The 24,046-nt window shown below is 39.4% G+C and overlaps 1 protein-coding gene across 7 annotated transcripts in view; it reads right to left on the bottom strand.

The window, feature by feature from the left end:
• The window catches only part of NRXN3 (neurexin 3), a 1,690,724-nt gene that overhangs the window by 224,433 nt on the left and 1,442,245 nt on the right, over positions 1-24,046 (bottom strand). The window lies entirely within an intron of this gene.

Genomic DNA, 24,046 nt, shown 5'->3' with positions numbered 1-24,046 from the left:
TGAAGCCCTCATCCCTGGTACCTGAGAATATGACTTTATTTGGAAACAGGGTCTTTGCAGATATAATCAAATTAAGATGAGGTCATTAGGGTACACCCTAATCCAATATGACTGGCGTCCTTATAATAAGAGGGAAAAGCCATGTGGAGAGAGAGACACACAAAGTAGAGTGCCTTGTGAAGAAAGAGGCAGAGACTGAGTGATGCAGCTGTAAGCCAAGGATCACCAAGGATTGATGGCCATCACCAGAAGTAGGAAGGGGCAAGGAAAGATTCTACCCAGAGCCTTTAGAAGGAGGATAGTCCTGCCTTGATTTTGGACTTCTAGACTCTAGACCTATGAGATAACACATTTTTGATTTAAGTCACCTAGTTTGTGATATGTTGTTGTAATATCTTGAGGAAACTAACACACTTTGTGAACCACATCCCCACTCGGTTCCTGGATTATTGTTTGGTCTTAAATAAATTTCTCTTACCTTTCATGTCTGCAGATTCAGGCAAGAGTTGAACCTTGATGTTCCTGTTATCAAAGCCTGACCAAGAAGCACAAAATGGGTCTTCTAACTCAGCTGGTGCTTTCACTTGTTTGTTTACTTTTTAAAATCTGGTTTTCATCTTCTTTTGTTTAATATAAAATCAGTGCTCTTTAGGCTGGTTGGCACTGTGATGTGTGTGAACAGTAAAGTAAACAGGAAAGAGCATGGAGGCCGACGGAGGCAGACAGACCAGGAGAGACCTGGAAGGGATCCAGCTCATTGGTAGAATGACCATGGACATACTCAGCAACTACTTTGAGCCTCTGTCCCTTTATTTGTAAAATGGGCACAATCAAAGGAACTTCACAACATTTTTGTGAGTTTTAAATTTCTGGCTTTGCAGAAACTGGCCTACTTTCTCTTCAGGCATTGTACTTCCCCAAAGCAACATAGTATCAAAAAACAAAAAGGTAATGGATTTTTCGGACATTATTTCCACTTGGATCTAAACCAACCCTAGTGCCCTTATGAGGCTTTTTCCTCATGTAACTTGTCAAATACAAGATTGGAGAGGGTGCAGGTACAAATTAATCTCTCTTTCTCTCTCTCTCTCTCACCCTCTCTCTGTCGGTCTGTCTTATTTCCTGGACTAATACCTGTCTCCCCCTATTATTCAGCCTCAGTCATAGACAACGTGAGATAGATAAGAGGATACACTGTGCAGAAGTGAGTTAGCCAGTAGGATTGCTATGGCTAGCTATCTCTTTTCTCTTTATTCTCTAGATTAGAGTAGCATATATTTTACCTTGTGTCTTTCCCCAACCACAGCTGTTTTTTGTAGAAAAATCATTTTTTGTGAAGGGCACATGCTCCACTGAAATAATGTTCTTTGGTAAGGGCAATATGTAGTAAGGGCAGCCTAAGATCTTTTTCTTTTTCTTTTTTTTCAATTTGGTATGGTTTTGTGTGTGTGGCATATTACTTAGCACATCAGAAGTGACACTGGATAGAGTACAAGGCACTGAGAGGTTCACATGGCAGAGCTTCTGGGGGCATAACCCATCCTGGAGTGGCCCAGTTTGGCCCAGGTGAATTCCTAGAGCCGGGGGGCCAAAACTCCATTAGCAAAGGTTAAACACACAGCCAGTTAGTTCACCCAAGAGTGGAAGAAAAGTTTTCGTTTTATCTTCCCATGGGGGCAAGAGGAACATCAGTTGGCAGAAACAGCACAGTTCTGTTGCCATCCATCTTTTGCTCATGTTGTTTTTTTCCCATTTCCAAAGACTGTCTTATTATCTGTCACATTATAAATATTCCTTTGAGGCTTTCCAAACAAATCCTCTCAAATGCTTGAGTCTAAGAAATAGAACAGCAGAGATAGGGTGTTTCCCATATTTCCTGAAGTATCAACTATTCTGTTAAATATTTATTGGGCACCTATTTTATGTGACACGTTAAGAAGCTAGATGTTACACAGGGTGCATAAATGAGGGAGATATAGCCCTACTTCTCAGGGAGTAAGTGTGCCTACAGGAGGTGAGTAGAAAGAATCAATGAAGCATGGACAAAAATAATTGGAACCAAGGAGGAGTAATACAATTGCCATGGTGCCCACATGATGGCAAGGTTGTATTGGGTTCAGACTTATCAAGACACAGCTCACAGAGAAGTCTGTATTTGATAGGATAAAAGAGAAACAGGTAAGATCTTACCCACCTGGGAGCATGAGTTATACTGGTGAAACAAAGATGACTTAAAATCCTGTCCCTACAACCCATCCTTCTCAAGTTAGCCCCTCTGCAATCTGGGCCTGTGTTTCCAGATTGAGGCACTGATGACGTTGGAAGGCAGGTTGTGGAGTGTTCAATAGACTGGGCTTCAGACTCAGGGAGACCTCACTCTGAATCCCAACACTGCCAATTACTAGCATTTAGTCTCCAGCAAATTCTTTGAATGTTCTATTTCTCAGTTTTCCTACTTGCGAATTGATGGGAATGATAGCTACTCTGTCGGATTGTTTTGTATTTTGAGGTAATATGTGTAAAATATCCACTTTAGTTCCTGGCACGTAGTAAGAGTACAGTGGCAGTGCTAGAAAAGTTATGTAGTTTAGAAGTAAATCTATGGCTTTGGAAACAAGCCTGCGTAAGACTGATCCAGATTTTGCAACTCACTAGTTGTGCTAAATCTTGGAAGATTGGTTAATTTCTCTAAATCTTGGCTTCATCACTACTTCTTAGCACACGTGCAAGGACTAAATGAGACAACATATGTAAAATACTTCACACATTGTGACTAGAACGTGCAATGGACTTAATAAATTTATTATTCTTATTGTTATTTAATAAAGGTCATAGGCAAAGATGGGAAAAAATAGAGATATAATTTTATTTTTTATTATAAACTGGGGTTTTGTAAAATGTGAGATTGTCGAGGATTATTGTCAGTGAGCAACCACACGCTTCAGGAGCCATTCTCTGCGTCCCTCCTAGTGCTCCCTTTCTCACTCTGCTCTTGCCACTCTGGCCCCCTTGTTTCCACATTTGCAGGCTTCTCCTTCCTCTGTCCTCAATTTCCTTCTTCCAGGTCTGCTCTGATTGGCCCATCTCATCCCTTAGATTTCAAGTGGGATGTCTCCTCCTTCCAAGGGTCTTCTCCAACCACCAAAGTGCCTCTGCCCTTGTTCAGTTCCTTTGCACTCTAGCACTTATTGCTATCGGCAACTGATTTATGATTTACCTGTTTATCATCTGCCTCTTCTCACTAGGATATGGCATACATGGGACGGGAACATTGTCTGAGTCGTTCCCTTTAGACCCCTGCCTGAAACATAGTAGGCACTCAGTAAATAAATGACTGAGTGAATGGTTGACCCTAGAGGAGACCTTTTCAACAAGTACATGATACAGAGGTTGTTTCTTCCTTGGTAAAAACCAGGGTGGCTGCAAAAAACGGCTCCTATCCCTGCAGTTTATAGCAGGGAGACAACTCAAGCAGAGAAACTGTGAAGAGCATATATATACTAAAAGATTCAAGCATCCCCAGATTTAAATACATCTGTACAAGGGTATATTAGGAACTACAATAGCAAGAGATATAAATATTGAAAACTTTGAGCATAAGGTTTGAACACTGAGTGATAACTGCAAGCAGAGAGATGGAGATGTTTTCGCCCCTGGTCTAAATTCCTTATTTATGGGAGGGATATTTTCCTGTAAAATGCTCTGGGACTTAGAAGAGAATCAGTGTATGACACATAAAATAAGGATATAAGGGAACAGGAATCCCAACACAGCTAGAACTGTGTTGAAAACTCCGCTAGTCCTACCTGGTTAAGATGCTTACCAGCTCCTTAGTGAAGAGAAGTGATTTAATATCAGCCACACACTGGGTGATGTGTAATTTGGTATGTAAATGTCCATCAAACCTCAGTATCACACCCTCAACTAACTCAAGTCCCAAGTAGAAGAAACTCCTTTTATTTTTAACTTGAACCACGTGGACCAAAAGGACAAGAATCGTCAAGATTCCAAAACCCAGTATGGGTAAACCCGGCGAACACTCCCTCCGCTTGGAGAAATGTTTTCTGAACCAGGCTCACTCTGCTTTGTGTCACACATTACGAAACCTTAGAGCTTTCTTTCCACTGCTGGAAGTTTCAAAAACGAGCAGGCTCAAAGTTGTCCTGATGCTGGGGTAGGCGGAGTGCAAGAATGTTTTTCTTCATGGTTTTGCAGCACATGGTTTTGCTAATAGAAAGCAGCAGCATTCACTAGGACCACAATGGTGCCATTTGTCAACTTACCATTCCAGTGAGTTAAATTATGCCCCCATGGACAGCAAAGTTAATCTTTCTCCAAAGAGCCCCATTTCCACCCAGGAAGGAACTTATTTGCATTGTAGGAGCTGACTCTGTGTTATTATGTTTCCACAGCAGCTAGGTTCATAGGTTAACCACATGGTGTGTTAACAACAATTTCTTTTCATGCTTTTCAAGTTATTTTCATTTCATTAGCTACCCCCTTGCTCTTTAATTAGTCTCTGTTCAGGTTTTGTTGCTGCCGTCATCAAATTTCTATCAGGGGAAAGGGCTGCTACCTCTAAGTCAGTGTGTTTACGCTGCAAGTGCACACAGACACACAGACACACACACACACACACACACACACACACAGACACACAGACACACACACACACACACACAGACACACAGACACACACACACACAGACACACAGACACACACACACACAGACACACACACACAGACACACAGACACACACACAGACACACAGACACACACACACAGACACACAGACACACACACACAGACACAGACACACACACACAGACACACACACAGACACACACACACACACACACAGACACACACACACACACACACACAGACACACAGACACACACACAGACACACACACACAGACACACACACACACACACAGACACACACACACACAGACACACACACACACGAACACACACACACACCCCTTCTCTATGACCACGCCTTGGTAAGCTCAGCTGGATCATGCCCATCTCTTTGTTTTTCTTCTTCCTTGTTTTAGCCTTTGGATGTCATCTTCCTTCAACCTTCACACACTTTGCCTTCCTGCTTACCTCCCACCAGCAACCTCCATGCAATGACCGTCTCCCTCCTGGAATCTGAGACTCCACAATCCCCACGTAGCTTGTGCCTTTAATTAAATTCTAGTCCCCTACCACCCCTGCCAAGATTCATAGATACCCTGAAAGGTTCAACATCAATTAAACAGGGCTCTGCAAACTCTCCAAGCTGGAATACTTAGAAGAGGATGGGTGGTAAAATCGTGCCATATTAGGATTTCTAACAGTTCTGCGGTGATGCTCTCAAGGGCGAGGTCTCGGGTCCAGCAGAAAGCCAGTCAGGTCTAAGGGAAGACGAGCATCATAAACGACCATAACGACCCAGTACAGTGTTACATGTACTTTTAAAAATTCAATTTCTTTTTCTTCTTTCCTTCCCTGGGAAACCGAATATGGTCTCGCTTTCTCCCCCACTTTCTCCTTCCCCTTCCTGATCTCTCTCTCCCTCCTTAACCAAGTAGAAGAAATCAGAATGATGCTAAAGTAAATAAAACCTCCAATTCACTTTTGATCACATTGATCATATTTCTCTGAGAGTAATATGTTAATTAGCGTCACTTTTAAATGCTTTGGATTTCTATAATTTCTTGTTAAATTTCAAAGAGGAGAAACGGTACTGAAAACAACTTCCCAATGGAAAAAAATGTGAAAAATGGATCTAATCTGAATAACCATTGAATTTCTAAGACAGAGAAGAACTTAGTAGTTATCAAGTACAAAATGCATCTGATAAATAAATTCCTTCAATAACCCTGGAAAGTGTCTGCCCTTCCTTTTTCTTCAATACCTCCAGTGGTGGGAAACTCACTGTCTTATGAAGAGCCCACTGGAGATTTAACCAGTTCTTGGGGATGCTACAACTTCTACCTACTGCTGTTTTTTGAGGTCTCCTACAACAGGTCTAATGGCCTTTTTCCTGGGAAGTCTTCTTTCTTTGGGTTAATATTCCAGACTTTTGACTTAACTCTTGCCCATGTGCCTGGCCACGGGAACCTGCTCTGTTACTGCCAGCATGCTCTCAACAGCAGGCCTGGCTGCAAGGTGCACTTGAGCTTCTGAAAGGGCTGTAGAACATAATTCTCCTCCTCACTTATCCAGGTAAGGACAGGTCCCTGTCCTTACCTGGATAAGTTAGGCCTGGCCTGCAGAAGACCTGGGTCAAGTCAAAACCCTCACTCTCTAAACCCTCTGCCAAACCCAAACAGAAGAATCTTCGAGTTGGTTGAATACAGACATCATCTAGAGACATAGAAACTTCAAAGACCCACACAATTGACATATGAGAAAAGGAAGTGGATACTTCTAAAAATATCACAGGAACTGTATGAGGAAAACAGGGCTCTTAACTTGTACTGAGCCAAATCCTCAGAGTCAGACTTTGAGAGGCAAAAATCTCTCTTCCCACAAGAGCAGCATTTAAAAGGAGAAGGAGTCATGGAAATTCAGTCCACAATTCTTGATTTATTATATAAGAAAAAGATATTGTTTCCAATTTTTCTCAAAGGTGAGATCCTTGACTATTTAAAAATTCAAAACCTTTAAACTGTCCTCTCATAAGGAAAAAAACATGCCTTCCTAGTTCAAAAATTTGCCTACAAACTTTTTATTATCTTGCATTCCAAAGATGTCTCAGTGCTTCCTTCTCTATTAATAGATTTGTTAAAAGGAAACCTACTTTTTTCCTTTTAATTTTTTTAATATAGTAAGAAGGAGGACAAAATCCAATTCCTTAGATTTTAAAGAATCCTAAAATGGATTTTTTAAATGCCACTATTAAGATTACACAAATACAGTCACAACCTACACTGAAAATTGTCACGCTATACACTATCAAAATTGTAATAAATATTCTTTTCAGCTACCATCTCTTGAGTACCTCCTACATGACGGCACCCATCCTAGAAGCTTTGTATATATCATTTAATCCTCTAACAACCTGATGTTAGTTACTATCATTCAAACTTTGAAAATATAGCAACTGAAGTTCAATGAGGTTAATAACCATATCCAATGTCACAGAGCTAGTAAGAGGTAAAGTCAGGATATGATCCAGTTCTATCGGATATGCATTGAATAAGTGATTGAATTGATATAAGGATAAATGAATGAATGCTGTGCTATTTAATGACAGATAATACAAATCCAGAAATGCATTAAGCAGTAATGACTAAGTTATCTTCATTCAGAGATGCATGCCTTAGATGTCCATTCCTATCATTCTTTTGCTGTGGGGCTGGGAATGTACCAGGATAGAATCCCAATGAAACCAAAGGGAAGAAAAGGTAAGCAGTGATGCACCAAGATGCAAATCAACAGTCCAGAATAATAAAAATGTGCCCCCACTTTTAGGGGGAGGTTAGTAATTGATAATACTGCTGAAGTGGCTTAGTCTGGTAGCCTAAGGCTCTCTTAACTTTTAGCAAGCCTTGTATTTGTATCACCACCCAACTGGCCATAAACCCACCTCAGGAAGAAGCTATGAAAAGCCATGGACTGCCATTTTGAAAACTAAAACACTTACTTCTTATAGCTACATGCTTTCAGCTACCAAAGGGTACATCATTACTGTATCTTCCATATATGTACAGGATTCAGCAAAGGTTGCCGTTCTTTTTATTTCTCCCCCAGGCTCTCTGATCAGAAAGCTACCTGCAAAATCTAGGTGGTCTGATAAATGGCCGGTCCAACCAATTAATCTTACGTGTCTTTCTACCACTTTGCATCATTCTCTTTCTTTATTTATTAAAAATGTAAAATAATAATCCTGAGACATGATTGGCACAGAAATAGCCTACCTGAATAATCTGGAAACCTTGGAAGGAAGGGATATTATCAGGGCTAATGGTGCTGAGAAAGTTTGGAGGTGCAAACACTCAAGGCAAGTGACTAGTTCACAAAGAAGCAGTAAGGCATAAACAGGGGAAGGATCACGTCTGATACAAATAAGCAATGGATCAATAAAAGCAAAGGTCATGTGTCAATTCTGTTCGACGCTGCAATGTTTGCAACCTGTTTTTCTGCAAAAGAACAGAGTTTCCGAGCTAAAGATGTGAGAAAATGTGTGTTCATGCAGAGCTTTGTCATATTTCTGGGGGTTTTTTTCTTAAGAAAAGGGAGAAAACTTAAACCCATAATAAGCATTAGAAAATTGAGCATGTAGGCTACATCAGTGGTGACAAATATAGGAAAATGACTACTGAGGCATGAACTCATGAATGAAGGAATATGACTGAGATCCACGAGGGTCCCAGGATACGCTGCTGGGGGTTCAGGCCCCAGGATGTCTCACAGAGCTAGTTTAGGCAACTACAGCATTAGCACTAGGGCCATCTTAAAGAACACGTCCTAAGGGAAAAAGTCTATCTGGAAAGTATTCCTTTGACAAATTATAAACCTGAAGTGATTATTTTTTCACTCATATAATTTGTTCATTCACTATTCGCTATAACTACTAAATGCAGACCACTGTGTTAGACTATAGAGACACAAAAATGAAATACAATCGAGGTCTTGTCCTCTAAAAGTTTACAATGGACTGAGTCAAACTTGCAAACTACTAAGTAATAAAAATAATGTTTCATACCAATATAGTGCTCATATTATACTTGATACTTCGCACCAACTTCCTAATTACATTTCATTTGATCCTCCCAATAAACCTACGAGATATGTATTACTATCATCCCTATTTTATAGATAAAGAAACTATGGGTCAAAGAAGCTCATTTATTAGCCCAAGTCTACAGAGCAGGAAAGTGGCAAAACTGGAATTTGTATTCAGGACAAGGTCACTACAAAGCCTGAGCTGTGAATCTCTGCACTCCAGTGTAACACAGCTGTGTTGTTCATAGATTCTGTGTCTGTAAAACTGGATCCAAAGCACAGTTGGGAATAAAGAGGCATGTTCAGATCACCTATAGGGCAAAGGGCATTGTGAGAGGAGCTATTTAGGACATGAAGACCTGACTTGGATAGCAGTTTATCCCACATATTTCTATCCCATTTTGCAAATGGAATATAAAGTGAAATTCAAAACTGGTATATACAATGAGTCAGTAGTAAGACTAAGAATAGAAACATTTTCATCTGTCACCCTTTGGTTTTTCTTTGCACCTGTAAAAAGAAGTCACATTGATGCTTTGAAGATAAAACTGATATTAGCCTTAGAAGAAACAATTTCGACTACATAGTTTTAAAGCCCCCTGTGAGGGAACAATAATGTGGCTCTTTGGCAGTCTTTTGAATTTTTAATCATTATCAGTGGCTCAGCCATGTGGGGAAAGTGAAATCTGCAATATCACCTGCAATGCACCCAGTGGGAAATCAATCATTGCTCTCGTGGGCCGTGGAGTTAACCAAAGGCAATCCTTATCTTTAATAAAGGAACAGTGGTCACCGCAGGAGGTTAGGCATCTAGATGAAAGCATCTGCAGGTGAGGTATAGGCTTTCCCGTCAAAGCCTTCCAAGAGTTTGGAGAAAGGACTTAGAAGAGTGGTGGAAGAAGAACGAAAAATAAATATGATCAATAAAACTGAAATGATCCAGTGTTTACAATTGAAAGAGAACACAGGAGCTAAGGCCTCAAGGATTTCTCTCATGGCTTCTAGAATATAAAAAAATACAACATTTTAGATGAAGTAAATGAAGAATTTCTTGACTTCATTTCTTCATTGAGGGAGTCAAAGATGGTAGAAAGGGCAGTTAACAGGTGATAGGCCAATAGTTCAGAATTAAATATTCTGAGTAAGACCTGCAGAGGAGAATGAATTGACATTCCTTTGGAAACAACCACTTGCATCTTCCTGGAAAATATGGAGGGTTACAGTCAGTTATACTGTTTTGACTCTAGCGGCTTAAGAGCAGAATTTAATAGTAGGGCCAGAATACCATCCATGCTCATAATCAGCTGCATATAATCGCAAAACGGGAAGACACTGTGTCAGCTTGTCCTTTTTCTCTCATAGTAAATAAACCAGGTTTCCACAGCTGCCATGCCTTAGACTAAGTTAATGTGCTGAGATTAATTAGATTGTAAAAACAGGAAATAAACCAGATAATTGACTAAATATAAATGGAATAGAGGCAATTCCATCCTAAAATGTGTTCCTAGAAAATGTAAAGTAAGCCGAATGGTGGCAAAGGAGGGTAAACATGCGTCCACAGGCTGCTGTGTTCATCTGCTCAGACCTGCTTCTACGGCTGCAAAAGGCATTTGCATAGTGTGGGAATGGTGAGCTGATGGCATTTTCTTGAGAAAGAGGGGGGCATTTTGGCTCAAGTGTAGCAGGAACAAAAGACATAAATCGTTTTACTGGCCACAGCATAGAGACTAAGAAAATAGTTCCTTAAGTACCACCAGAATCTTTAGTATCACAGTATTTGTCAATATCACTTAACTTGAAATTATTGAATTTTCCCCAAAGTATCCAGAAGTCTATTATTTCACTATTCTTACATAAGAGATTAGATAACAGATACTCAATTATTATAGAATAATAACAAACTAAATAATAATAGACAAGTAGTACTTATTGAGCCCTCACTAGGAGTCGACTCTGTGCTAACTGCTTTATATATTCTAGTTCATTTAGCTCCACAGTAACCCTGTGATACAGGTGCAATAATTATCCACATTCTATGGATGAGAAAACTCAAGCTTAGAGAGGTTAAAAAATGTCTAAAGTCATGCAGTTAGCTAGTGACAGAAAAATTTGTATAAACCATCTATGAAGCTCTTTGCCAATATTTCTGATTTCTGGAAGGACTCTTCAGGTTTTACTTGCTTCTGAGTCTAGAAGCACTTTCCAGTGGCAAAATAATCACTCCTACTCCTATCTTTAATGGCTCAGTTCCTCTGAGTCTGTTAGGGCTGCTATAGCACAAATACAGATTCAGTAGTTTATAAATAACAGAAATTTATTTCTCACAGTTCTGAAGGCTAAGAAGTCCAAAATCAAGGTGCAGGCAGATCTGGTGTCTGGTGAGATCCTGTTTCCTAGACAGTAGTCTTTTTGCTGGGACCTCACATGCAGAAGGGGCAAGGGACCTCTCTTAGGCTTCTTTTGTATGGCACTAATTCTATTAATGAGGGCTCTGCCTTCATGACCTAATCACCTCCCAAAGGTCCTACCGCCTCATGCCATCACCTTGGGGGTTAAGATATTGTCATATACATTTTCAGGGGACATCAACATTTTATCCACTGCAATCAGAAATATTCATTTGTGCAAACCCATATCACATAACTCAGATAAAACAAGCAGTGGTACCTTGTTCTAATTGTGGTCTCCACCATATGGACTCTGAACTAAACCATAATCCAAAATTCCTTCATGATGCTCCAACATCACCCAACAGTACACGGGAGCAACGCGGGGAATGTGGTTGAGCTCCTCAGCTCTCATACAATGTTCCAGCCCAGTTCCTCTCAACCTATACACAGTTCCCCTAAAGTTCTTGCCAAAATGCAGATTCTGCTTCAGTAGGTCTGGAATAAGGCCTGAGATTCTGCATTTGAAACAAGTATCCAAGTGATACTCATGTCATTGGTTAGAATATACTTTGAGTAGAAAAGTTTGAGAAAACTTGGATTCAGCCAAGGGTGAAATGACCCATTCCTTGAGGAGCAAACAGTAGCCCTAAGAAAGCTGTTGGATTTGGTCAAATTCTATTTTCACCATGCTATAAATAATTTATCTGCTTGCCTAATTTGTAAACTGGGTATAAAGATCAACTGTTCTTCAAGCTACAGAAAATGCCCATTGTTCAAAGTCATTCTGATTTATTTATGGTAGAGAAAGTAAACAAGGGGTCTGTGCATGGAGAAAAGATACAAGACATTGAATTTCGTCTGGTCTCTCCCAAGAGTCTGTCCCTCCAGGTTTGAGATGAGGTGTATAATCATTATGCAGATTCAACACCCCATGAACTGGCTTGGCAAATTTTACAACTCTAAGAGTAAAATTTAGTATGTAAGGCTAACCCTATCATTTGTATCTGACAAAGGATGGATAAAGTATTCACTTTTCTCTCTTAGAGCCTCTTTCTACTGTATATGCATCTTTCTCATAGAACCAATACCATAAAATAGTATTTACCTGGTTATATTTTTTCTTTGTATGGATGCTGATCTCTTTGAAAGTGAGAGTTGTATCTTCTCTAAATGTGTAACCAGAAAAGTGCTCAGCATAGTTGGGTGCTGATTAGTAATTATAATACTTACAACAATAGATATTGTTGACTAAGTGCTTTTCTTATGCCTAACCTCATATGAAATGTTTAATACACATATTTCAACTAATCCTCAGAACTACCTCGTAATAGTTATCATTCTTGTTACACGGTGGGGGCGGGGGGTGACTAATCCTAACATTACTTGTTTTACCAGTTTCTCTGTAGTGTTTTAATAGAGCTGATCACGCCTTGGCTCCCGAAATGCTCTCTTTCCTGTAGGTTCTGATTTTCTGGTCCTTTCCCTTCTTTAGTTACTTTTTCTTTCTTTTACTATGCCTTCACTTTCTCCTACCACCTCTTAAATACAGACTTCCCCCAAAGTTTGAGTGTTATCCTTTGATTCTTGTCTCTGTCTATATCTTATTCCCTTCAAATCCCATGCCTTCTCAAGAATGTATTTACTCCTATTTCCTCCATGGAAAATCCTCCAAAATCTCTTTCTTCACCTCCTTCTTGGTCTTGGACCCTAGCTCTGCATGGTCAACTGCCTCCCATGTAACTCTGCTTGACTGTTTCTCTATAATCTCAGACATCAGAAAAACCCTCATTTTCTCTTTCCCCCAAAGCCAGTTCCCTCTAAATCGATGATCTAGTTTTGGAAATGGCACCATTCATTTTCCATTCATTCAGACATGAATTCTCTCTTCCAAAGTCCAATCAGCCACCCTGTCAATGGATCCTTCCTTTAAAATGTTGTCATCTTTCTTGCACTCTAATGCTACCACCTTAATACAAGTCTTTATAGCATCACGGTGGTAGTATCTTAGCTTCCCCTCCATTCCCTCTCTATTCTCATCTATCCTTGCACATGCCCTTAAATATTTTCCTGTGAAACCACTTCTCAGCTCAAAATACCTTTATGATTTCACAATGCCAAAAAACTAATCCTTGACATTCAAAATTCTCCAACAGTCTAAAATTGCTTTATTGTGTTCAACTTTTAAACTCAAACTTCCTTAGGAATTTCCAGTGCTTGCTATATTAAAGCTTTCTTCCTAACTACCATTATATAACCTTTATATTCCAGCCATATATATCATTCTCTGATCACTCCCTAGGCTTTCCGATTTCTTTCTTGAGATCATTCAGTTCTAACCATAAATATCCCCATTTCCTCTTGGCTTATTCAAACTCTGCCCGTTCTTCAAAACCTAGCTCATGCAATGCTAACTTTGTAAATACCTCCAGGGTCAACTCCAGGTAGAAGTAGGCATTGCCTACCATGAATTTCTAAGACAAGAATTCCTTTTTGAAGGTATACATCTAACTCACCTGTACAGCTTTCTGATTATACAAACAAATGGGCCCTGTGTCAGAACCAATAATCAGAATTTCTGTGGATAACTTTTAAAAGCCCCAGAGATCACTGAAATAGACACTCATGATTAAGAAACACTTTTTAAAGACATTTATCCTTTCACATATATGGTTCTTGCTTCCTTGGTAGATTGGGAAGTCTTGAGGGCGGAATTATGGCTATATTTGGTATTTCTTAAAAATCTACAAGAGTATCTGAAATACAGTAGGAGAATAAATATTTCTTGATTTGATTCACTTTTATGAATACAGTGTTCTGTGTAATACTGAGGAAAACATCACGTAGAAAGACACAAATCCTGTCTTGTTACTACTTTAAGATGATCTCCAAATAAAGGACATGCAATAAGGAACATGTTCAATATAAGTAGTTGGTAGTTAATTCCTTTGGGCAGTTTTGGATTTTAACATCACAAGGAATCTTATGGTCAGAAGTATTATAGGTAAACAAGAACATTATCTTATTATCCGCAAAATTAATCTTCAAAAATTTCACCAGAGGGGCTTCCCTGGTGGCGCAGTGGTTGAGAATCCGCCTGCCAAGGCAGGGGACACGGGTTCGAGCCCTGGTCTGGGAAGACCCCACATGCCGCGGAGCGACTAAGCCCGTGCGCCACAACTACTGAGCCTGTGCTCCAGAGCCCATGAGCCACAACTACTGAGCCCATGTGCTGCAACTACTGAAGCCCACGCGCCTACAGCCCGTGCTCCACAACGAGAGAAGCCACTGCAATGAGAAGCCCGCGCACTGCAACAAAGAGTAGCCCCCGCTCGCCGCAACTAGAGAAAGCCCGCGTGCAGCAACAAAGACCCAACACAGCCAAAAATAAATAAATTTAAAAAAAAATTTCACCAGAGACTACAAAAAATGTCTTTAATATTAAAAAACAATGTAAACAGTAGAAATTAAAAGCTTTGACCAGTAAAATAAAGTGACAAGGATTTCTTCTTCTTTCTCTTCCTGAAGCAAGGGAGTGTAATTTCCCTGGGAGATTGTGTCTCTCGTGTGTTGCTGCTATTCAGCCACAACATCTAAATTCAAAATTTGAAATGATGATAATAATATGGCCTTAGTATTTTTATACTTCTCAAATTCCAGACAACCTTGTTGATGTTATTTTTTGACTCTGCAGTTGGTAAAGGATAGGTTGACTGAAGTGACTATGATCACCCCAATTCTTGGTTTTACCTAATAGGCTTCTTCCTGCATCCCTTCCTCAATCACAACTGGTTTTAGTCATATTCCAATTAGAGGAAGACTCATCAGTGAGTGAAGGGGGAAATTATTGCTTTTAACCAAGCATATTTCAAGTAAAAGAACTGAAATTTCAATGTGGGTCTCTTTGTCTGCTATTGGTTAGTTTTGAGCCTCTTCTCTATTATTGCTTGCTATTGACAACAGAAGACATGATCTCTTAAATATATACTTTTAGTGCTTCAAAGTTTGGTATATTTCCTTAATTCCTCTCCTGAAATTTAGTGGAAATTGGGGATGAAAAATGAATTAGCTTCTAAAATGATGGTGAGAGAAGTGGTGAAATGAATACTATTGAACATTACTATGTGTGTACTGATGTACACTTTTGAAAAGCCTTTTGAGAACAGGTACCAAACGTCTAAAAATTCATTAATATTGTGGAACCAGTAATTCTACCTCTGTGAATTTATTCTGTAAGCATAGCACCCCCACACACACACCATGACAATAAACGTCCTCTGTACAACGTTTTCATTTTGTTTTTTATTTTAGTATAATCTTAAAACAGGTAACTTCCTTCAGCAGAGAGCAATTCCTGGAGAGGTACCCAGATGAGAGCAGCCAGCAGCCAACACGTCCAGAAGCTGAGTACGTGGATCCTAGTGTTGAAAGGAGGAGGGATCTGGGCAGCGCCATGCAGTTCTTACTGACTGTCTAAGGCGTATTAGGTTAGGACTTAGTGTTTAAAGATTCTCATCCAGAGAGGAGGGAATTGGCTATGACTTGAGGGTGTCACGATCCAAAACAAATGAAATGGGAGGTGTGGATTTGGCTCCATAACACACTAACAAACACTTAGCTAAGTGATCGGAGACAAGTCACTTCAATCTCTCTAGACCTCATTCCCTCATCTACGAAACAAGGGAGTTAAAGTATTCGAAAAGTAACAAGGGAGTTAAAGTATTCGAAAAGTAAACTCTCTAGACTCGACTCCTGCCCTGTGCTAATCTGTAGGTTTACGAATTTCAATGGCTAATCTACATTGATTCCCCAGAATACACAAATAGTTTGTAGACATTTCTCAGGCTTACCCAGTCCCTTGGAATACTCCAATTTTAAATTCTCCCTCTCAAGTCTGATCTCTTTTAACCTTTCTCCCTCTTCTTCAAACTTTTTTTCCTTGCTTCTTATTTCAAGAAACCTGGTGGATTTGGGGACAGGGAAAGGAAGTCAGAAAAGTAGATTCACTGATTCTAATTCCACCTGCATCACTTCAATCTATTACCTTGTGATGTCAAATGCACCCTTTAAATATTTCTCATATATTCTCTCTTCATCACCCCGGATGCTGCTCCCGTGACTCAGCCTCTCATCCATCATCTCTTGCCTAAACTACTGTGAAAGCCTTTATCTCCCAGCTTCCAGTTCTGGCTTCCTTCTAATCACTTCTTCTGTCTACTTACACAATAATATTTCTAAAATGCAAATCTGATCTTGTCACTTCTTTTCTTTGGCTCCCCATTGTCTACAGATTAACTCCAACCTAGCATGACCAATGTGAACATTAATGATTTAGATCTGTCTTCCCTGCTCATCTGTGACTGCTTCATATTGCTGGGTCTTAATTCTTGCTCTGTTATTTATTAGCTGTGTAACAACCAACCAATGTCACTGTATTCTTTAGTTTTTCAAAAATATTTGGAAGTATCATATAGAGAATCACCTAGCTCCTTGCTTCTTATAAGTGGTTGATTAGGAATACTCAATGCAGATATTTTGGGTATGTCTATAAACAGTTCACACCATGGACTGTCAGTGCTCTCTTTACTACTGAAAATAGAGTCATTAGCATCTTTAAATATAATAAGATTTGAGAGCCAACTCCAGAAACCCCAGAACCAATGAAAAAAAAACTCATCCTTAACAATTCGTTCCCCTACAATCGCTCTTGGTACCAAAATGTGTATTAGTCAGAGTTCTGTAGATAAATCATACACAGATACACACACACACACACACACACTCTATTTATTTTTATTATAAGGAATTGGCTCATGTGATCATGGAGGCTGAGAAGCTCTATGATCTGTCATCTGTCAACCTGGAGATCCAGGAAAACCAGTATTGTAATTGAGTCCAAGTCCAAAGGTCTGAGAACCAAAAATGGTTCTTCCTCTGATTTTTTATCTCTTCCGGATGGATTGGATGTTGCACACCCACACTGGGCAACCTACTTTACTGAGTCCAATGATTCAAATATTAATCTCATCCAGAAACACCCATACAGACACACCCATAACTAATGTTTAATCTGGGCAGCCCATGACCAGTCAAGTTGACATATAAAAATAACAATCATAGTTAGGTTAGTTTCTTAATCTCTCACTGCCTCAGTTTCCTCATTCATAAAATGGGCATAATATCTCAGAGGGTTGCTATAAAGATTATACTTTTAAATACATATAATGTGCTTCAAACCAGGACTAACACAATTAAGCTCTCAATAAATGCTAGTTATTGGTATTACTTTTTCTAAAATGCTCTTCTCCACCATGTTTGCCTAATGAACCCCTACTCACCCTTCATCACCCAATTCAAGTGTTAATTTCTCTTTTACGATTTTGGTGAATATCTCAGTCCTCTTCTGTACTTGCAGTATCTTCTAAGTTACTACGATACCTTGAAGATACATCTATCAGTATACATTAAACAGTTCATTACAGTTTGTTTTTAATATTTTTTTCTTCCCTTCTACCTAATCTCTGAGCTTTTTGAGGATGGGACAGTAGAAGCTCTCAATCAATGTCTATGGAATGCATTCATCATGTGTCACTATGGGCCAATCTCTTGTAATCTTTAGGGACAACACTGACAAGCCCTGGGGATCCTTTGCCACTGCACTCCTAGTTGCTTAGAATGGAGTGAGGCACTGTGGAATTCAGTCAGTCATCTTCTAAAAGAGAAGAACCAGTCTGGTTTTAACACACCCATTTCACTCTTGTGGAACCATTTGATACACATCAACACCTCACTGGGCAGCTGCTGCTTTGAAAAGGAATTGCTTTTTCCAATACCAGCCTGATAGAGCAGTTAGGAAAGAGTCATGTGAATAGATGCTAGGGATTCTGGTAATGAAATCCCACCAGTTTGTTATGGAAATCAAATACAATCTGCTTGCCGTGGGTATTTAATGTAAAGATTCGCTGGGCACAGGAGAAGCAATTAGGCTGCTGAAAATTACGTTTGCGTTCCCTATAATTCAATACTGACCAGTGTTAGCAGTGGAAGATGTGACAGGACTGATAACTAATTTCACATGCAATCAGTGTCATAAGAGGGGAGGGGAAAGCAAGGAGGGAGAAGCTAAGGGAAGGCGAGGGATCTATATGTATTCAGATGTAGATCAAATGTTACTTCCAAAGGTCTGATAATGACTTCTGCAGAGCCAGCCTCTGGGAAGAAGAACAATCCAGCCAAAATCCAATACTGAAAATAAGTTTTCATGCTTAACATGGGGGGAAAAAAATCATGAAGGCCATCCAAGACCGTTTCTCCTCTTGGGTCTCTCTTCCTTAAGCTAAAGACTAATTGGGCTTCGCTTACATTTATAAATAAGTAAACAGTAAACTTTTCCAAGACCAGTAACATACCTTGGGATTTCTGTTCCCTTTGTGCTTCTCCTTGAAGGAAATTCTTATTTCAAATACTTTGTGTGTATGTGAGTATATATGTATTTATGTGTGTTCTGTCTCAATAGAACCATCACAGAGGTAAACTGTCTTGAACCATCTCTTATCTGGTTCACTCTGTTCTGTATTAGATTTCAAGTCTTGCATTTTTGGAGGACTTCCTGTCTTCTAAAGTTGTTAAAAACAGCAGCACGTATCTTTGAGGTACTCAGATAACTGGGCACCAATTGCTATCAGAAAATAGAGCATGGGTCTTTTGATATTTATATGTTTATATCTATCGATTTATCTATCTGAGAGAAAGCCTTAAAATGCCAGCATTGTAGAAAAAAGTGATTTCAACTAAGTCTAGTGCTAGATAAACCGCACTGTGGTGTGGCAAAGGCATCACCAGCTATGGGCCCCTTAGTGGATTTCAGCTCTGGTTTAATGTGTTTCCTGCTAGAATGAAATGAAAGATGGACTTAGAACTACTTCTGATTCATCTCTGTGTGCTATGAACCTAGCCCTTGGTGGACAAAAGTGATCAACACATATTGGTTGAAGTAAGTTAAGTATGTGTGAGCATTGGTTAGTGAACCAGTCATCGGTCAGTCAGTTGGTTAGTTTCTTTTAGGATTTGGTAGAACTGGGGATCATACGAGGTTTTAAAAGACTCCTGGGCAATGCTTATTCGAGTGGTACAACACTTGTCAATTACTTGTAAAAAGAGAACCCAATGCTAAGGCCAACATGCATTATCTCTTTGCTACTTAGAGCTGGGAAGTGATTTTGCTAAACAAAGTTAAACAAGCACAGTCTCTGAGCAGCTGGCAATGCACTTTCAGAAGCTTGAAACATCCATAGCCATGAGAGGCAGCTTGGAGGTAAGTCTTTCCTGTAGGAGGCAGGATGGCTGACTAGGACCTGACAGATTCATACACTCAGTAATTAGGAATTCTGCTCAGTATAAATAGCAGTGATACAAAAATTAGTGGTATAAACGCTACAAAGATTTATTTTCTCACATTAAAAAGTCCAGCATCAGATAGTTTAAAGCTGATACAGAATTTTCCCCAAAGTTGTGTAAGACTCAGACATTTCTCTCTTTTATCTGCTATCTCTGTGCTCCACCATTCCTAGCACAAGACTTCCATCCCTAAAGTTACTTTATGATCCAATATGGATGCTGAAGTTCCAGTCATCATACCCAGGCAGCAAGAAAGGCAAGGGATGTCCTTCTACCCACGTCAGATCCCTTTAAGCAGACTTTTTATATGTACCACTGAACACTGTTGCAGACATGTCATTTGCCAAACTTTATGCCTATCTAACTGCTAGGAAGGCTGGGAAATGTTTTCTTGTTTGTTTTGTTTTAAAGCTGGGTGCATTGTCATTGTAAATAACATTGAGAATTTGTTAATAAGAAAATGAGAAAATGGGTTTTGGGTGGGAATTGACAGTTTCTTTTACATGGTTACATAAAGCCTGCCCAACTTTTCCATCACTTTGACCCCTTTGGGAGGCTCTCCTTTCCCCTGGGCTTTCTACTCATCAGAAAAGATCGCTGTACTGCAGAGAAGGGAGATGTTCCTGGAGGAGCTCTTTATCCACTTGGAGCACGTTGCCCAGGTGGACCGGGCGGCCCCCTGGAAGTCCAAGAACCCCCAGGCAATACTAAGCACCCTGGTTCAATCATTGGGCACCCACAAACCAGAAGCAAAGGTGAAAATGGTAACAGGGTAAAATATAAATAAGGAATGCAAAAGAAGAAAAAAAAGGGTCCAGAATCTTCAGGTGTCTCAGGCTTTATAATTTACAAGGCATTGGCATTAGCATTGATTCATTTGAGTTTCTGGAGGCCTTTGTAGATTTATGCAGTATTAAATAACAGTGTCAAAGTTCAGTGCCTGTCTATTCATTACCACAGCATATACTTTTTTCAAGCTCAATCTGTAATATGTTAACAGATTGAAAATTCCCTAATCACATCAATAATTGATGTCATAGAAATGATAATACTATTTATTCACCGCTTAGTATATTCCATGTATTATACTATGCATGATCCATGTATACCTTATTGTGATCTTCACATATTTTGCATTTTGCAATGAAGCAAGTATAACTTTCCTAATGTCACATAGCTATTCCTGGAGCTAGGATTCCATTCAGGTGATATAACTGCACATCCCAAACTTTAAACCACTGAGCAATAATGCTTCTTGAAAGATAAGGAAGTTTCTCAGTGCTGCCTTGTGCTATCTTGCTGTCTAGTCCTCTTCAACTTCTAATATTGTGAAATCACTGCGCATAGTTGGACAAACATTATACGGTTTTAAATAATATGTATCTATTTTGGTTAGTTTTTCATAGTTATAGATCATAAACAATTAGTATCCTGCCTTTCTCACTTAACATGTACCATATGCATTTTCTATAATATCTTGTTCTTTGTGTATAGTCTGTCTGTGTGTTTGAATTGGTCATCTTCTATACTTTTTAAAAGAAAGAAAAATATATTGTTATTACTAACTGAACCTGCATCCTAAATTTGATCTTCTAAAAGGCCAGCCATTCCACTGTGAAGTGGCTTGATCTTTCCCCAGGTAGCATTCAAAAAAAAAACAACCAGATGACTGAGCCCCTTTTAAGAAAACCCCATATTCTAGCTGGGGCTGCATCACATCCCACTGGCAAATGGCTCTCTCCAAAGGGAAATGTTACACCATTTTCAGGCATTGGCAGCTTTCAGTCCGGAACTCACAGCATAAAGAAGGAATGGGCATTGTACTTGTCTTCAGTTCCACAAAGGCTCTGAGAAATGAGTGAGCAACTACACTAATAATCTTAGTATAAAAATGACCACTTCCTTGCCCTGCTTCTTCCTTGCCCGTGGAGCGTGCCATGGCAAGAGGTATCACACTTAGTAAGGAAGGACATGAGTCTTTTGGGAAAGATGACATTTAGTTGGTTTAGAAGTAGTTAAAATTACTAGGTCAACCAACACAAATATTTGTAAAGCCTCTACAAGTGCAAAATAATGTACAGTGTGGAGGGATTACCAAGAGCAAAAGAAATGCCTCCTAACTTTCATATTTAGATGAAGTACCATAAGTTTAGTGCTTAGTGCTGCGACTAGTGCATAGTAGGGGATCAACAAATATTACTTCCTCTCTCACCCTCCTTTTCTCATCCTTTTCCGTAAAGATTTTATTTTTAATTGCAGAGAAAGGCTATAAAGAGGCAAACTGTTAAATACCAACATAAAATTTAAATAGCCAGACAGTTTCACATGTTAATTACCTAATACCACCACCTGAAGTTTACTAAGTGCTTCACAGTACTTTCTAACCTGTAATGAACTTAGATAACACTATGTTTCTTTAAGAAGTTGTTAAGGGGTGCTGCATATCTTGTCTTTTATTTTATTTTATTTTGATTTTTCTATTCTCTGGATATCAGAATCTTGATTCTAACAGTTAGGTCATGTCCACATCATCAACATACTATATGTAACACGACTCGTGCATCCTAAGTTTTATTTCAAAATTGGTCGACATAGTAAGATCCATGAAGTTATATAGCGTGTCTGGGTTATGCACTTTGGTATTCCTAATGCTGGCAAAGTAGCTGGCATACAGTATTATGTTCAATCAATATTTGATGACCATATGAATCAATGAAATCAACTGAATCTACACTGTGAAGGGAAAAAACTATACTATTTACTGCACACGGTGATATATAGGGATCAATAGGGATGCCCAGTAAATTATCAGTCTATATTTCCTCCTCATTAAAGATCTAGTGATAATCCCTAACTAGTGTTGCCAGAGTTGATTATTCTGCTTTGTTTTATTTTTCTAGTTGAGTGTGGCAGAATACCTCCTCTTGCTTCACAACTTATTATAAATATTAGCCTTTTTCTCTACACAGGATCAAAGTGCGTCTCTGAGTAGACACTAATCAATCTATCAGTTGATTTCTTCCCTAAACCTCTATCCAACAGGCTCACTCCATGGCCTTAAGGTCCCACCCTTCATCTGGGTTTTCTCTGAAGAAATCTATGTTCTGGCCTTGCGATTGTGGCAAGCAGACCTCAACCTCTTTTGCTGGGATGAGCCACTTCCAATTGGGACTGTGGGCTGACAATGGTTTTCCCATTTGCACATCCTTGGGACACCCATCATTACCCTTTGGGGTAACTATTTTCGGTCCAGTATCATGTGGTGGACACTTTTCCACACAAACTCACCACACTGAGTCACACTGAAGGAGCCCTAGGGGTTGAATTACGTGACTAAATAGGCATATGAGAAGGCTCGGGGACTAAAACCTAGGTCTTCCAGTTTGCAGTTCAATTTTCTTTTCATCAGGATGTATTACCTCTCTTTGAGGAACCGAGTCAATAAAAACTACGGCTCTAGAGGAGGGGAGGATCACTGGGAACTGAATTATATAGGAGAACATTTTTAAACATAAGGGTCCTAGAATTGGACCCTTGAAATTAGGCCCTTGAAATAGGAGGCCTAAATTGGAAATGGCAAATCAATAAACACCTTTTATCAACACGCTCCCTGGCATTCTTACAAAAAAGTATGTTTAAAAAGCATATGAAGAAAAAAAATCAACCAATACAAAGAGACGTTTTCCAGTTTACACATATTTGAACTCGTCCCATTTCTATTTGACACTTCTACTCATTAACATATTGCCTCATGACATAGGAAACTAGAGGCACCCTAGGCTGGCTGGATACCAGCATTGCCAGGCAGGGTAGCAGTTGAGCTAGCACCAGCAAAAATCCATGGGCATCAGATTCCAACCCTTATTCACAGAAAGCCCCTTCTTACCTCCACTACAAAATGGGCATACAATGTAGTTGCTCTAGAGAGCTCTAGCAGAAGTCTGCCTGTGCTTCAGTTTTCTTTTTGTTTATTTGAAGTGAAGAAAGAAAACATAACAGAGATCAATGTCTATCAATTCCGGAGAAATCAATTCACCATCTCCAGTACCCTTGCCAGTTTCTGTAATTTGTCCAACCTTTTCTCTCTCCACCACTCACTTATCACTAATCCAAATCTAATCCTAAAATTTCACAGTATTATGTAAACACGAGGAAAGATAAAACAGATTGTAATTTTGCCCAAAGGTAACCAAATTCTCAGTCTCCTCTTCACCATTATTTCCTCCAGAATAACTATATTGGTTGTACAAAAGTTTGAACCTTGCTGTCTCCAAAACCTTTTAATATTATGTCTACAGTAATTTTATAGCAAATGTCAAGACAAAATACAAGCACTGGGCTGTAAAAAGAAGAAAACTCAAAAAATCCAGGGATGTTTATCAATGAAATCAGATATCAACAGCCTTACAGTATAATCAGAGGGATCCCATGGCGGGAAAAATATGTACAGGATCATAGAGCCTAGTCTATGGTGAAAAAAATTTTTGTGGATTAACATCTAAATATGTGGTTCAAACTACTATTTTCCCTGTGGTCT

This window comes from Balaenoptera ricei, chromosome 2, assembly GCF_028023285.1.
Source record: "Balaenoptera ricei isolate mBalRic1 chromosome 2, mBalRic1.hap2, whole genome shotgun sequence".
NCBI classification, from domain to species: domain Eukaryota; kingdom Metazoa; phylum Chordata; class Mammalia; order Artiodactyla; family Balaenopteridae; genus Balaenoptera; species Balaenoptera ricei.
This window is presented reverse-complemented; position numbering and strand designations above follow the sequence as displayed.